Raw genomic sequence first — 14,969 nt, 5'->3', positions numbered from 1 at the left:
AATTTATTTAAAACAAAAGCACAACCAGGACAAACTTAGCAACTGGTATGGATTTCAGAATGTTTGCCTGTAGAGGGGGCAGAAGATAGACTTGGGTTTGGTAGCTTACAGAGTTGTGTTTGAGAGACAGAAACGGGGTCCTGGAGGTTCCCAGTGAAGTCCTGCAGCACGCTGGACTCCACAGCGCTGCTATATGCTCATCATGCAGGCATACTTTTCACATTATGAAACAGGACCTTCTTGCTGTGAGGCGACCGCGCTTACCACCGCGCCATCCTAAATTAACAATAGACCTTTACGAGTTCACACACGAGACACTTCAGAGCACTGCCTTCAGTTTGCTACACGTGAACTGTCCTGTATCTACAGGGTAACTGAATTATACGGCGATCAAGGTGTATCTTGGTCTTCCTCTTTTATTTGCTAGACCGTAGTAACACTACAACACGACTGCGTTAAGCAGGCCCAGAAACACACGAGTGGCCCTCGTGCTCTGTCTTCTGCCAAGGGCACCCACCAGAGTGGCGCGTACATTTATACAACATATACAACCAATAGACATCGAGGGTCAGAGGTCAAACATAAAATACATATTACTGCAAATAAAAACATTTGCTTTCGTGTGTATCTCCATACACTACACTCCTCCCCTGAAATCTGACCCCAGTACATTTACAGTACAACAACATGTCATTTTTACATCTTTTCAACATGACATTGTTATATAACAACAACTGGGTTCTCACAGATTTAACCTATCAGGCGGCTTCACCTGCCGCTGCAGCCTCTGGACACCCTCGGCAACTGAGGAGGGAGCAGCATCACTGGGTCCTTGCTGCACAACCCTCTCAGTGGATTCTGGAGCGTCTACAGGCGTTGCTCCACATGCATGTGGTACATGTGGAACAACCCTCAGATCATCGTCAGATTCATCTGACACATTACAGGTCTCAATCTCAGTATTGATCATTTGATTGACATGTCTCTTGTACACCTTTCCATACACTTTCACAAGATATGTGACAGGACCAAGTGCCTTTACAATGCACCCAGGCACCCATTTAACACCTTCCCCTCCCCTGTGGTTTCCAACCAACACCTTCTGTTTTGCTAGGAAGTGTCTGACTTGTGCCAACGTATCTGCTTGCTTGGACTGTTGACTGTCCTGTCTCTGTTGCATGAACTCTGTGAAATTAGGTTTGGTGAGAGACAACCTGGTTTTGAATTGACGTCTGAGAAACAAGTCTGCAGGTGTGTTCCCTGTAGTAGACTGTGGTGTCCTCCTATAACAGAATAGGAGATTGTGTATGCAGTGCTGCAACGTCATATTGCCACTCTTTCCCTTTCCAAGAGCTGTTTTCAGGTTCTGCTCCAAACGCTATGCAGCCCCATTAGAAGCTGGGTGGTAGGAGAACTCTTGATGTGTTTCACCACATTGTTTTTCAGGAAGGTTTCAAACTCAGCAGATACAAATTGTGGTCCATTATCAGACACAAGTTCTTCTGGAAGACCCCAAGTGGCAAAGTATCCCCTCAAAACTTCTATGGTCTTTTCAGATGTAGTGCTACTCATCAAAGCTACTTCTGGCCAACGTGAATAGCTATCAGTGACCACTAGGAAGTTGAACTTTCCCTTCTGAGCATAATCTAAGTGTATCCTCTGCCAAGGACGGTTAGGCCAGCTCCAATTGTGAACAGGAGCTGTGGCAGGTTGGTGTCTGTTTAACTGGCATGTCTGGCAACTGTTTACCAGTGACTCTATGTCAGAATCAAGGTTTGGCCACCAAAAGTGACTACGGGCTAATGCCTTCATCTTTACCATTCCCTGGTGATTTTCATGCAGTTCACATAACATCTGTGGTGTTAACACCTCTGGTATGATTACCCAGAAACCCCACATCACATAGTCAGATTCAACAGTCAGTTCAGTGTTTCTTATGAAGTATGGCCTTAACTCATCTTCATTCAAATGCTTCATTCAAATGGCCAACCATTCAGTGTGAAGTGCTTCACTCTCTGTAGTACTGCATCAGTCTTTGTCTGTTGTGCAATCTCTTGTGAGGACACTGGCACTTTATCCAAGAATGAGTCCCTAAACACAGAACTGTAATCTGAGTCTGCCTCTTGAGTCTGTAGTGGTAAATGCGACAAAGCATCTGCATCTGCATGTTGTAAGCATGGCTTGTAACGTATGTCATACTGGCATGCTGCTAAAATTAATGACCACCTCTGCAGCCTAGCTGCTGCCAATGTAGGCACTCCAGTCTTGGGCCCTAGTAGCTTTAGGAGTGGTTTGTGGTCTGTAAGCAGTGTAAACTTTCGTCCATACAGATAGTCATTAAACTTGGTCACCCCAAAGATAATACTAAGTGCTTCTTTCTCTATCTGAGAGTAGTGGACTTCTGTTTTAGTGCGTGTCCTAGACACGTAGGCTATAGGTCTCTCACTGTTGTCTGGAAACTGATGTGAAATCACGGCACCTATGCCGTAAGGCGAAGCATCACATGCCAAAATTACAGGCAGTTTAGGATCATAATGTGTAAGCACTGGCGCGGCTACAAGCTGTGCTTTAGTACGCTCAAACGCCTCATGACATTTTCTTGTCCAACCCCTCTTTATCTTTATGTAGGAGCCCAGTCATGGGCTTAATCTCGCTGGACAGGTTTGGTATAAAGTTGCCATAGTAATTGAGGATGGCTAAGTACAACCTCAATTCTGTCACATTTTTCGGCACAGGAGCTTTGTCAATAGCCTCAGTTTTCTCTTTAATTGGGCGCACACCCTCGGCATCAATGACACGCCCGAGGTAGGCCACACTGTTCTGAAAGAAGGCGCATTACTCCTTGTTAAGCCTCAGCCCATGTTCTTCCAGTCTCTGTAACACTTGTTTAAGACTGCGCAGATGTGTGGTGGTGTCTGTTCCTGTTATCAAAATATCGTCTAAGTAGCATACCACGCCATCAAGCCCTTGTAATACTTCATCCATAGTAGGCTGGTAAATAGCGGGCGCGCTAGCGCCCCCATGTGGCAAGCGGTTGCATACATACTAGAGACCTCTGTGTGTACTGATGGTGAGAAACGGCTTACTTTTCTCATCCATGTCGAGCTGAGTGTAGGCCTGCGTCAAGTCAAGTTTAGTGAAATGCTTTCCACCTGCTCAAGTGGAGAATAAATCCTGCGGTTTTGGAAGTGGGTACTGATCTACATCAAGCCACTGATTTACCGTCACCTTATAATCTCCGCAAATGCGCACTGATCCATCTTTTTTGGGAATGCACACTAGCGGCGCAGCCCATTCACTATGCTGCACAGGAGAGAGAATTCCTGTTGTTCGAGTTCGGTTAACTTGTTATCCACGGCTTCACGCAGTGCATAAGGCACTGGCCTCGCTTTGCTAAATGTTGGTACAGCTTCCGGGGATACACGCAAGGATGCAGTGAGGCCTTCTGCACGGCCCAGCTCTGCGCTGACAACTGCTCTGTGCTCTGAGCACACTTGCTCCACTGGCTCAGATGCGGCAACGCCATTCACTTTTGACCAAACTAAGCTGAGCACTCGAATCCAATCCCGCACCATTGGCGCCGGTGCTTCACCACGGGCCACTAGCAAGGCAGCTGTAAATGCTGCTTCCCACATTGCACATTCACCAGGATTTTACCCCACAAAGCTAACGCTTGGTCTGTGTATGTTCTCAATGTAACGTCAAATGGATGCACGTTCGACCCTTCCAGTTTGGATTTGTACAGGCTCTCTGAGATAACTGACATGGCTGCCCCGGTATCTACCTCTATGTACATCCTAACACCACGGCATCTTACCATCACCTTGTAAGGTTTGACATACTCACACTCAGTCTTTACTGAATACAGTCTCATATCAGCTCGCTGTTCAGAATCAGTCCCTGAGTCCGGTTCGCGAGTTGCGTCTGCCCGGTCCACAAAGTTCACCTCCGGGCCGCCTTTGGTCCGAGGCGGGCGGGCAGACGAATGTCCAGCAGACCGCCTCCCTTGGGCCCTACCGGACCGCTGGTTCCGACAGGCTCGCTCCAGATGTCCGTTCTTTCCACATCCGCGACACCGGAAGTCTTTAAAGCGGCAGCTCCCCGGTCCGTGTCCTTCCCCGAGGCCCCTGTAGCAGTCCTGGTGGCTGTCGCTGACCTCCCTCTGGTTCTGCGCAGTCCTGGGCTCTCGGTGTCGCCGCACTCCGACATGATCCGCTCGCATATGCACAGATGACTGTCCCTTCTGCCTGCTTTCTAATCCAGAGTTCCTGCGCTGGAAATTGTTGGTTAATTCCGCCATTTTTTGCCATGTTAATCCCTCGCCAATGGCGGCATTCAGTAACTTCCGGCGCAGCTCTTTGTTAGACGTCCCACGCACGAGCTGATCTCGGAGCTGCTCCTCCAGGTTCGCGCCAAACCGGCATGTAGCAGCTAATCCTTCCAAGCTAGTAGCAATGTAATCAGCAAAATTCTCTCCAGACTGTTGTCGACGGCTTCTGAAAGCAAATCTTTCCGCCAATACCTTCTTCTTTGGCGTGTAAAAACCCCGCAACGACTGTAGCAAGGTTGCAAAAGCCACTTCACTGAACTTGATATCAAAATTCTTCGGTCCAACCACGGACAAAAATGCGGCTCTTCTCCTATCTTGCTCAGTTTGGTTAGCAGACAAGAGTTGCAGAAGCCTTTCTTCATAACTGTGGAAGGTTTCCGCCGTTTGGTGGAACTGCAGTCCTGTATCTGGACTATACAGGGCCATCGCCTACGTTAGCTGCTAAGCTGCTAGCATCGTTCAAACATTACCGGTCCAGACGGGAGCAACCCGCTGCACATCAAAATAAAGACGAAGAGCCCATCCTCGTCCCCAAAACCTGTCATGTCTCTACAGGATACCTGAATTATACAATTGTAAACTACTAATAAGACACGTTAGCCCCTAGCTAACGGGTCTGACCCTTTAGCCGAGCGGTTAGTGACGTCGCCTTGTGGTGCAGTACACCTCGTATCGAATCCCGCACCGGGCAAGAAAATAACCGGTTACACAATGGTCAAGGTGTATGTTGGTCTTCCTCTTTTATCTGCTAGACCGTAGTAACATTACAAAACGACTGCGTTAGGCAGGCACGAAAACACATGAGTGACCCTCGTGCTCTCTCTTCTTCCAAGGGATCGCACCGTAGTGGCGCGCGTACATTTATACAACATACACAACCAATAGACATCGAGGGTCAGAGGTCAAACATAAAATACATATTACTGCAAATAAAAACATTTGCTTTCGTGTGTATCTCTATACACTACATGAACTTTAGCATCTATCCAAGCAATATAGACTACAGTTAAACATGGTATAGGTCAGACATGGTCAAAGATTATGTTATATTCTTTGGTAGAATAACCACACCACGTATTGCTTAATAAACTTTACTAAAAGAATTGCAAGGCAGACCGTTAGCTTCCAACATGCTCCGACAGGTTCTCAGCAGCAACTAACAACAACATTCAAAGAGTCAACCTAACCTACTGTTACTGGTGACCTAAGAATCCAGCGCCCTCTAGCGGTTGGCAGTATAGAACTCAACGTAATAACTAGATTACTGAACACAACATCCCCCCTTTACTTACAATAATTGCTCGTCTTTGCATAACACTCTATCAATAACAATAACATCTACTTGTATTATTTCTTTACGCTATCGCCATGTATAAGCTTTAACAACAAAAATGCTTATTAGTTTTTTCACAATAACCGGGGGTTTCCAGATGGCAATCACAATTATCTAATAGTGCTCACATTTAACTAAATAATCTCAGTATTTTTTCATAACAAATTTTTACCAGATAATCACACTATTTTTCATTCACAGTAAGAACATGTTTTTTCCCCATTACAATTCACAGTGAGAACATGTTTTTTTCTATGAAGTCTCATAGTCCTCAAGCCAGGCTGGTGGCTTGTGCTCTCTGACGGGATGGTTACCCGTCCCTTGGGACAGTCCAGGCTCCACAGATGTTTCAGCACCAGTCTTTGGTTGCTCTGAGGAGTCAAGCAGTCCCAGGGGTGCCACGGTCAAATGGGAAGCATGCCATGCTTTACCATCATCCAGGATGTAGGTGCTAGGACCCACTTTCCTTTTTATCAGGATGGGGTGCAGAGAACCTCTGATGCCCTTTCATCACGTGCACAGGTTTCCGCACACACCCTCTGTCCCCTTCTCTGAATGAAGGAGTGTGAGCACCCCGTCTTCTGTCACAGTACTCTTGCATGTGAGATTGGCGAAGCGACACCCGGCCACGCACCTCAGTATCCTGCGCTGTCACGCCCGGAGGAGAGAGAACGTTGAGCTTAGTTCTCATCTTGCGACCATGCAGGAGTTCAAACGGAGAGGCGCCGGTCGTGGCGTGCGGTGTAGCTCAATAGGCTTGGAGGAAATCCATGGTTGCAGCTTTCCAGGGTTGATGCTGAATGATTGCAGCTTGAATACAACCTTTGAGAACTTGGTTAAATCTCTCGATTGCACCGTTAGCAGCTGGGTGGTATACAGAGGAGCGAATATGAGTGACCCCTCTGTCCTGGAGGAATGTGGAGAACGCAGCAGATGTAAATTGCGGTCCATTATCAGTGACCAGGGACTCTGGGTTGCCATAGCGGCTGAAGACACTGCTGAGGAATCCCACCACGGTTTCTGTGGTGACAGATGAAGCGAAAGCAACTTCGGGCCACTTTGAGTAGTAGTCGGTCAAAGTGATTGCGAACTTACAGTCCCATGTTGCAGTTTCAAACGGTCCAACAATGTCCACGCCCAGCTTACTCCAGGGGCCCTCAGGCAGAGGTACCGGTTGCAGTGGTGCCTCGGTCACTTTTGCTGACTTGTCTGAACAGAACTCAAGCGTTCTGTGTGGTCTGGATGCATCTGGGTGAACACAGCTCCCAGTCCGTAGTCGGAGGCGTCAGTCGAAATTATGGTTGGGAAGTCCGGATTGAGTAGAGCAAGCGCCGGGCTGTCCACCAGCAGCTGTGTCACAGTCAGGAAGCATTTCCGAGCCTCTTCAGTCCACTCGAATGTGCCCTCTTGTCGCAGACAGGCACGGAGAGGCTCTACCTCTGCAACACACCCAGGCCGCCCAGCCCCCACAGTGTCCAATGTGTTGAGGCACAATCTATGGGTTATAGTAATTAGTTATTACTAAGTCATCCTTTCCTGCCCAGATCTTGACCGCGATTGATTCATGTTCTTTCCTTAAGTTAATAAGATTAAACCTCGTCCCATTCCATGCAAATTTTGCCACACCACCACCTTTCCCAATCTTCAACCCTGTATTACAAAATCCCACTGTGGTTTCAGCCATGTTTGGTGGCACGGCGGCCCAGTGGTTAGCACTGTGGCCTCACAGCAAGAAGGTCCTGGGTTTGAACCCCAGGCCGTCCCAGGTCCTTTCTGTGTGGAGTTTGCATGTTCTCCCCGTGTCCGCATGGGTTTCCTCCCACCATCAAAAAGACATGCATGTTAGGGTTAATTCTCCTCTCTGTGCCCCTGAGCAAGGCAATGGAAAGAAGAACTGGAGTTAGTCCCCGGGTGCTGCAGCTGCCCACTGCTCCTATACAATAGGATGGGTTAAATGCAGAGAACAAATTCATTGTAGGATACAATGTCAAATAAATTGGCTTTCATTTTCTTTCATTTCATGTTTCGTGTATGCATATTATATCAGGTTTTATCTTTTAGATTTGAAACTTTTTTTAAATTGCTGACCATTGGCAATAAGGCTTCTTGTATTCCACTGTAATTACTTCCTTGACAATCCATTATCCCATGATTGTGATTGTGAGCTAGACATGCCTCCAGTTAACATTTCCCAAACTTCTTCCCGTCCCTTGACTCCTAGATATTTTCTGCTGATCTAACTATTATTTTGATCTTTTCTGTCTTCTTGTCTGTTTGTGCAGAAAAGTTTATAACATCAACCACGAACAATACAAACTAATTTTCCCCCACAATCAATGTATCTTTCTTTACTTACACTCAACAGAAATTGCTACATGCTATTTCATAGAAAACGTTAAGGCATCAGTGGACAAAGGCAAGGATGTAGGGGCCGTGTTCCTTGCATAAACTACTCAATTTCAATCTTTCCACAGAATTTATCAACCTTATCCTACCTTTCATCTGACTCCCAACTTGTCAAAATTAATAATTATACATCTAATTCTCTAGATCTATCAACTGGTGTCCCGCAAGGCTCTATACTGGGTCAAATCCTATTCAGCATGTACATTAATGATGTACCTTCCGTGTGTGGAAAATGTGACATCTTAATATATGCTGATGATACAGTTATTTTTACTCATGGTAAAACTACATAAGAGGTTGCAATCAAGTTAACAGATGTTATGTTGAAGGTCACATCCTGGCTTAACCAATGTTGTTTGCAACTGAATGTGTCGAAAAAAATTTGTATGTTTTTCTCACAAGACAACAGCGTAAATGTGGAGCAAGGTATTCTCATCCAGGAAGAGACACTACAAATTGTCTCAGAATACAAATACTTAGGAGTACACAAAGATTCAAAACTCGGCTTTAAAACCCACATAAAAACGGTCTGCAATAAAGTGAAGTTTAGTTTGGCAAATTTCAGGTTTACCAGAGATTTCCTATCAACTGAGGCAGCAAAGATATACTTACACTCAGTGGTCATTTCCTACATCACCTATTGTCTGATAAACTGGTCTAGCACACACTCTACAACATTAAAACCACTGGAATCCTTATATAAACAAGCACTCAAAACCTTAATCAAGAAACCATTTACTTTTCATCATTGCCATATTCTAAAAAAGTATAATCTAATTTCAAGAAATTGGTTATTAAGAACCAACAATATCAACATTGATGCTATTCGCACACACCTTTAACATGTTGTTTTACTGTATTAGCTGTGTTGTATGTCTGCTTTTTTATATATACTTAGCACAAAAAGTAAGTAAATTTAAGTTTGGTAGATTACTTCTTTGTTGTAACAATGCTTCTTGGCAAGAAATCTTATACCGTTGGAAAGCCTGTTTATTTCCCTTTTCAATGGCGCCACATTTGTAAGGAACATGCATTTGTGGGATGAGCAGCAGAGCTGAGTATGTGGGTTGCGCCCATGAAGAATTTGCCAAAGCTTCTCTGCCAATGCCAAACAGCTTATTTTGCTGTTGCTATTGACTCTTGTTTTGAGCTTCTGGTACCCCAGGTGCTGACATCAGGTACCTGATATAAGATTTATTGCCAAGAAGCATTGTTACAACAAAGAAATAATCTACCAAAGACAAATTTCCATACTTTTTGTGCTAAGTTTATATTATTTTCTATATTGTCTCTATTCTTTTTCTACAATATTTGTATATTCCGTATGTATCTTCTTGTTTGTTTGCTCCTGTTGTCCTTGTATTGTATATTAACTATGTTGTATGTTTATTTTTTATTTATTGTACCATTTTATTATGCTAGGATGCCCAACAACATCAGGCAAAGGGACTGCCGATGGAACCTAGCCTATTAGCTAACTCGGGTACATTTACATTTGTTTCGAATGTTGATTAATGTCCATTGTCCCTTCCAAAATAAACGTTTAATAACACTTTGCTCCCTAACATGGTTTCATTTTGTTGCTCTCTGAACTAATTTGCTTAGTATTAGATTTGTCTAGCTGCATGACTACTTTCTTAGCTGCTTCTCCATATTGACTTGAGAATTTTTCAGTCGCTGTACTTCTGCTGCTTTCTTACTGGCCTCACTATTATGTTTGAAGGGTCACACCATGACACCGTATCAGCATCAACGCAAAGTTCGTTTTACTCTCCATTTTAAATCCCCTTACAGCAGGCTCAACCAATTAATTCAAGAACAACCATAAAGGCATCACATACCGATTGCAGCACAATAGAACAGTGCTAACCCAAATGCAGCACTGATGACCCAGTGTGCAGACATAAACCTCCCCCCCCCAGGGTGGCCAGGGTGTGAACATGTATGAACAGGTCGCGAGGAGGCATGAGGCTGAGGCTGAGAAGGCCGAGGTGAGGCGACAGGCAGAGGCAGCTGAGGCCCAGAAATGTCTGGGGCCTGTGAAGGGGCTGCCTGAGGCCCCGGGGCATCCTTACATGCTTAGGGTATGGTTTGGGGTGTGTTACCAGCTGTGTGTGGCAGAGCTGGCACCTTCCAGAGGCGGCTGGAGTGCCACCGAGTGCTGTTGTTGAGGAGATCGGTGGCTGGGTCCAGCTGACGGGTGACTTGGAGAGGAGAGGACCAGTACGGGGCCATGTTATTGTCCCGGTGGGGTCTACGGACCCTGACCCAGTCTGAGGCATTGATATCTGGCACCCTGGCTCGTTTTGACTTGTCAAATCATTGCTTTATCCGCCGCTGCGGACAGGTGACTGAGGCTCTGACCCTAGAGGGAGGTGCCTGGGGTGTAGAGGGGCGGAGCCTGTCAAGGGGCATGTTTAGCTCCCAGCCCAGCATGAGAGAGGCTGGAGAGACACCCGTGGTCAAGTGCTTTGTGGCCCTGTAGTGCAGCAGAGTGTGACGGACGGCATGCGTGAAGGAGCACCCTTGGGCCAGGTGTGCTCTGAGGCCGTTTTTCAGTGCTTGCTTTCAAGGTAACCAGTGAACTCTGCAGAGACCAGTTGAGGACCGTTGTCAGTGGTGATGGTCTTTGGGAGGCCCCAGCGAGAGAAGAGAGAGTCCAGGAATTCGATGATGACCTGAGAGGTCACAGAGCCAGTAGTGGTGAGCTCAGGCCATTTTGAGTGTAGGTCGTAGGCAACCACCAAGAAGCGCTAGTGGTGGGGAACTCCATGGATCTCGCCGCAGATGCCCAGCTGCAGGTGTTCCCAGGGCTGAGATGGCCAGGCAAGAGGTTGCAGGGGTGGGGAAGCCTGGTGGCCAGTCTTGCCACTCACAAGGCAGGCAGAGCAGTCCTTGACTAGGGCCTCAATGTCTCGGTCGATCCTTGGCCACCACACCAGGTTTCAACAGTGCTGTTTTAGCTTCACAATGCCCAGGTGGCCCTCATGTGCCATGGTCTACACACGCACACGCAGAGCACCTGGGACCACTGTGCAAAGCCCGCGTGCCAAACAGGTGTCATTCCAGCAGAAGAGCTCCTGTTTGACTCGGGAGAACGCAGCCAGCTCCTCTGGGACCTTGAGGCCAGCCATTCTGGATGTAGGTGCAGAGCTGAGAGAGGACAGGGTCCTGTTTGGAGGCTTCCTTCAGCTCCTGCAGAGAGCCGGTGGCCTGGAGGGGTGTGTGTAGCATTTGAATACTGTCCTGTTCCACACAGTCAGTGCCTGTGTGTAGGGTTGGGGCAGAGATGGAGCGAGACAGCAGGTCAGCCACAACACTGTCTCTGCCTGGGGTGAACTGCAGCCTAAAGTTGTACAGGCAGAAGCGGTCAGACCAGCAGTGTAGGCTCAGGGGTCTGTGGCCTGTTCCAGATGTGGACAGCAGCGCTGTCAGTGCCTGATGACCTGTCCTGAGGGTGAAAGAGCTCCCATAGAGGTACAGGTGCCAACTTTCACAGGCCCAGATGCAGGCTAATTCCTCACGCTCACCCACAGAGTACCACTGCTTGGTCTGGTTAAGGGCATGGGAGGCGAAGGCGATGGGCTTCTCCAAACCGTTCTGAGTCTGCGACAGCACAGCCCCTATCGCTGTGGCCGATGCGCCACAGGTCACGAGGGTGGGGCTGGAGATGTCAAAGTTAGCTAACACTGGTGGTGAAGTCAGCTGCGTTTTGAGGTCATGCACAGCGTCACTGCATGCCTGAGACCACACCCAAGGCTCGACACAATAGCACAATAGAATAGAGTTAACCCAAATGCAGCACTGATGACCCAGTGTGCAGACATAACACTCACACCCTCCGTCAGCAGAGGTGTGTTCCCCTCCAGAGTTGCAGCACTTAACTGCTCTTCTCTCACACTTTCCATACTCGTGTTCACCAGCACATCTTTTTTGACCTTCGCACACTGCCGCTACATGCCCATATTTTTGGCATTTAAAGCGCCTCGATGGCGGGAGGCTATAGGGCCTGACCTCATAGCTCATATACTCAGTACATACTGTAGCGAAGAAGCTACACCATCAGAATTGTGCCCTCCTGTTTTACCCATCAGGCACTGCGTTCAGTTTGTCAGTTGTTATTAAATGTTTTGTTAGTGTTTTATGTGGTTTTATGCGTTTATGAGGTTACTGTTTGGTGTTGTGTAATTAAAGTTGTCATTCTGTTGTGTTGTGTAACCTTGGTACTGAAACCCTGATCAAGTTTGTTGTTTGGGTAGATGACCCCCATGTATTGTGTCGTATTTCTGTTAAGTTCTTGTCTCTGCGTGAGTTCAATAAAGGAAACTGAAAAGTTGCCTTTGTCGTTACTTCTGCGTTCGCTGGGGGAAGAGCATCGACGTTCGGAAGAAGATGTCCCGCGGAGGAAGGGCCGACAGAGCCAGCGCCCAACTGTCCTTCAGGACCCGACACGGGCCACTCTGATTTCAATGCTGACCACATGTCCGCCGGCCGCCGCCATGTCATCGCCGGCCACCGCTATCTACACCGCCGTCCATCCACTATCAATTTCCGACGCCACCATGTCATCGCCGGCCGCCGCCGTCTCCAACGTCACCACTTCGCTGACCAACGTTACTACAACCCCAGCACCCCCTGCTAATGTGATGCTGCCATCCCCAGGCATCTTCAAGCTCCCACGGTATGCGGGCATCACGGCCCTGGAGCCATACCTAAATCAAGTGAAACTGGTAGCAAAAACCAGTGGAGCACCCAAGACACTGCTGCTCATGTTGCCCTGGCGCTCGAAGGGAATGCGCTGCAGGTGTTGCTCGATCTTATGCCGTCAGAACAGCAGGATTACGAGACACTGGCCGCTGCTTTAGAACGACGCTTTGGTCAACGGGTCACTACTGACAGCATGCGAGACCGACTGGCCCGCCGGCGCCGCCAAGAGGGCGAGACCCTGGGAACCTATGCAGCAGACGCGCACTTCTTTGCACATCGTGGCTACCCCACCTTTGATCCAGCAGCTCGTGACGAGTTAGCCCTGAGTGCCTTCATCCAGGGGCTCACCCCAGAGAGATTGAAGGAGCACCTCCGCATCAAGGCACCTACAGCCTTCAAGACTGCATTGGAAGAGGCAGAGAGGGTGGAGGCTGTGAAGGCCCCACACAACCAACCGAGACCCCGAGTCCATCAGGCTGAGGTCCACGCAGATGAAGGAGACGTCGAAAGAGGGGTCGTCTGCCAGGCTCATCCGTCACCACGCCGAAAGCAACCAGGCCGACGCCAACCACCCTTCAGACCTTGGTCGCCTCGTGATCCATGGTACCGCTGTGGAGAAGCGGGGCACAAGGCCCGCGACTGCCCTGCCCCTGCACCACGACACAGTAGCGCTCCCCAGTTGGAAAACTGGAATGGGGTGGCACCGCGGGGAGACTGCTACCCAGCCAACCGACCATATCCCCCATTGAGAACTCTTCCCAGATCGGCAGAGTGGGCCACGCACATGGTCTCTATCTTTGTTGCTCCATTGGTGGACACTGCTGCTGGGCCCTTGTAGACACAGGGTCCACCATCTCCATTGCGTGTCCAGGGGTGCTGCCAGAGACAGAGTGGAGGCCCACCACCTCTAAAATCAGAACTGTGACCGGCGAACTAACCAGCATGCTGCCTGCAACTCACAGGTGCAGGCAGGGAAAGCTGCAGCCACCCACAAGTTTTGGTTGGCTGAAATACAAGACCCTTGCATCATCGGGCTGGACTTGCTGACTCGCTGGGGGGCTCTGGTCGATGTGTCGAGTAATGCCATTCACCTCGGCACAGAGACCCTGGCCCTCCGGCGCCGTCCAGAGAGGAAGGTGGGACGTATCCACATCCAGCCAACTCCACCTGTCACCATGCCGCCGCCGCCCCCACCCCCACTACCAACCGAGGGGATGACGATACTGTCCGGCCCACCAACACTGACGACGACCCTCATTGAGGCTACCATTCCTCAGACACCCTCGCCGGACACTGTTGCCGCCATCCAGGATCTGTATCAGCGGAGCAGTGAAGGGCTGGACCCTCAGCAGAGCCAACAGCTGAAAGACCTGCTCTAACAGTTCGCTGAGATTTTCACTGCACGCGAAGAGGAGTGCACCCAGACCAACCTGGTGCAGCACACAATCGACAGTGGCACAACCCCGCCCATTAGACTGCGACCCTACCAGTTAGCGCTTGACAAGCGTGAAGTTGCAGAACGGATGATTCTAGAGATGGCTGCGGCCGGGGTGATAGAGCCATCCAACAGCCCTTGGGTTGCTGCTGCCATCCTGGTCAAAAAGAAGGATGACACCTGGAGGTTCTGTGTGGACTTTCGTCGGCTGAACAATGCAACTCGTAAGGACTCCTACCCCTTGCCCCGCATTGACGACGCTCTGGACCACATCGCAAGGTCACAGTGGTTCAGCTCACTTGACCTACGGAGCGGTTACTGGCAGGTGGAGCTGGCACCAGAAGCCAAACCCAAGACGGCCTTCACCATCGGTCAGGGACTCTGGCAGTTTCGTGGGATGCCCTTTGGTCTCTGCAATGCACCTGCCACGTTCAAGAGACTAATGGAGAGGGTGCTGGCTCACATTCCCCGCAACCGGTGCGTGGTTTACCTCGATGACCTTCTGGTTCATGCCACTGACTTCGAGCTGGCCCTAGAGAACCTCCGTCAGGTCTTCCAAGCCATTCGGGGAGCGGGCCTGCGCCTGCACCCCAAGAAATGCAACCTCCTTCGACGTGAGACCATGTTTTTGGGCCGTGTGGTGGGGGCAGAGGGCGTGGCCCCTGATCCTACTAAGGTGGAGGCGGTCGAGAAATGGCCAGTTCCGCGAAACGTCAGTGAGGTGCGCAGCTTCACGGGGCTCGTCTCCTACTACCGAC

This window comes from Lampris incognitus, chromosome 20, assembly GCF_029633865.1.
Source record: "Lampris incognitus isolate fLamInc1 chromosome 20, fLamInc1.hap2, whole genome shotgun sequence".
NCBI classification, from domain to species: domain Eukaryota; kingdom Metazoa; phylum Chordata; class Actinopteri; order Lampriformes; family Lampridae; genus Lampris; species Lampris incognitus.
Note: the sequence above shows the minus strand (reverse complement) of the source record.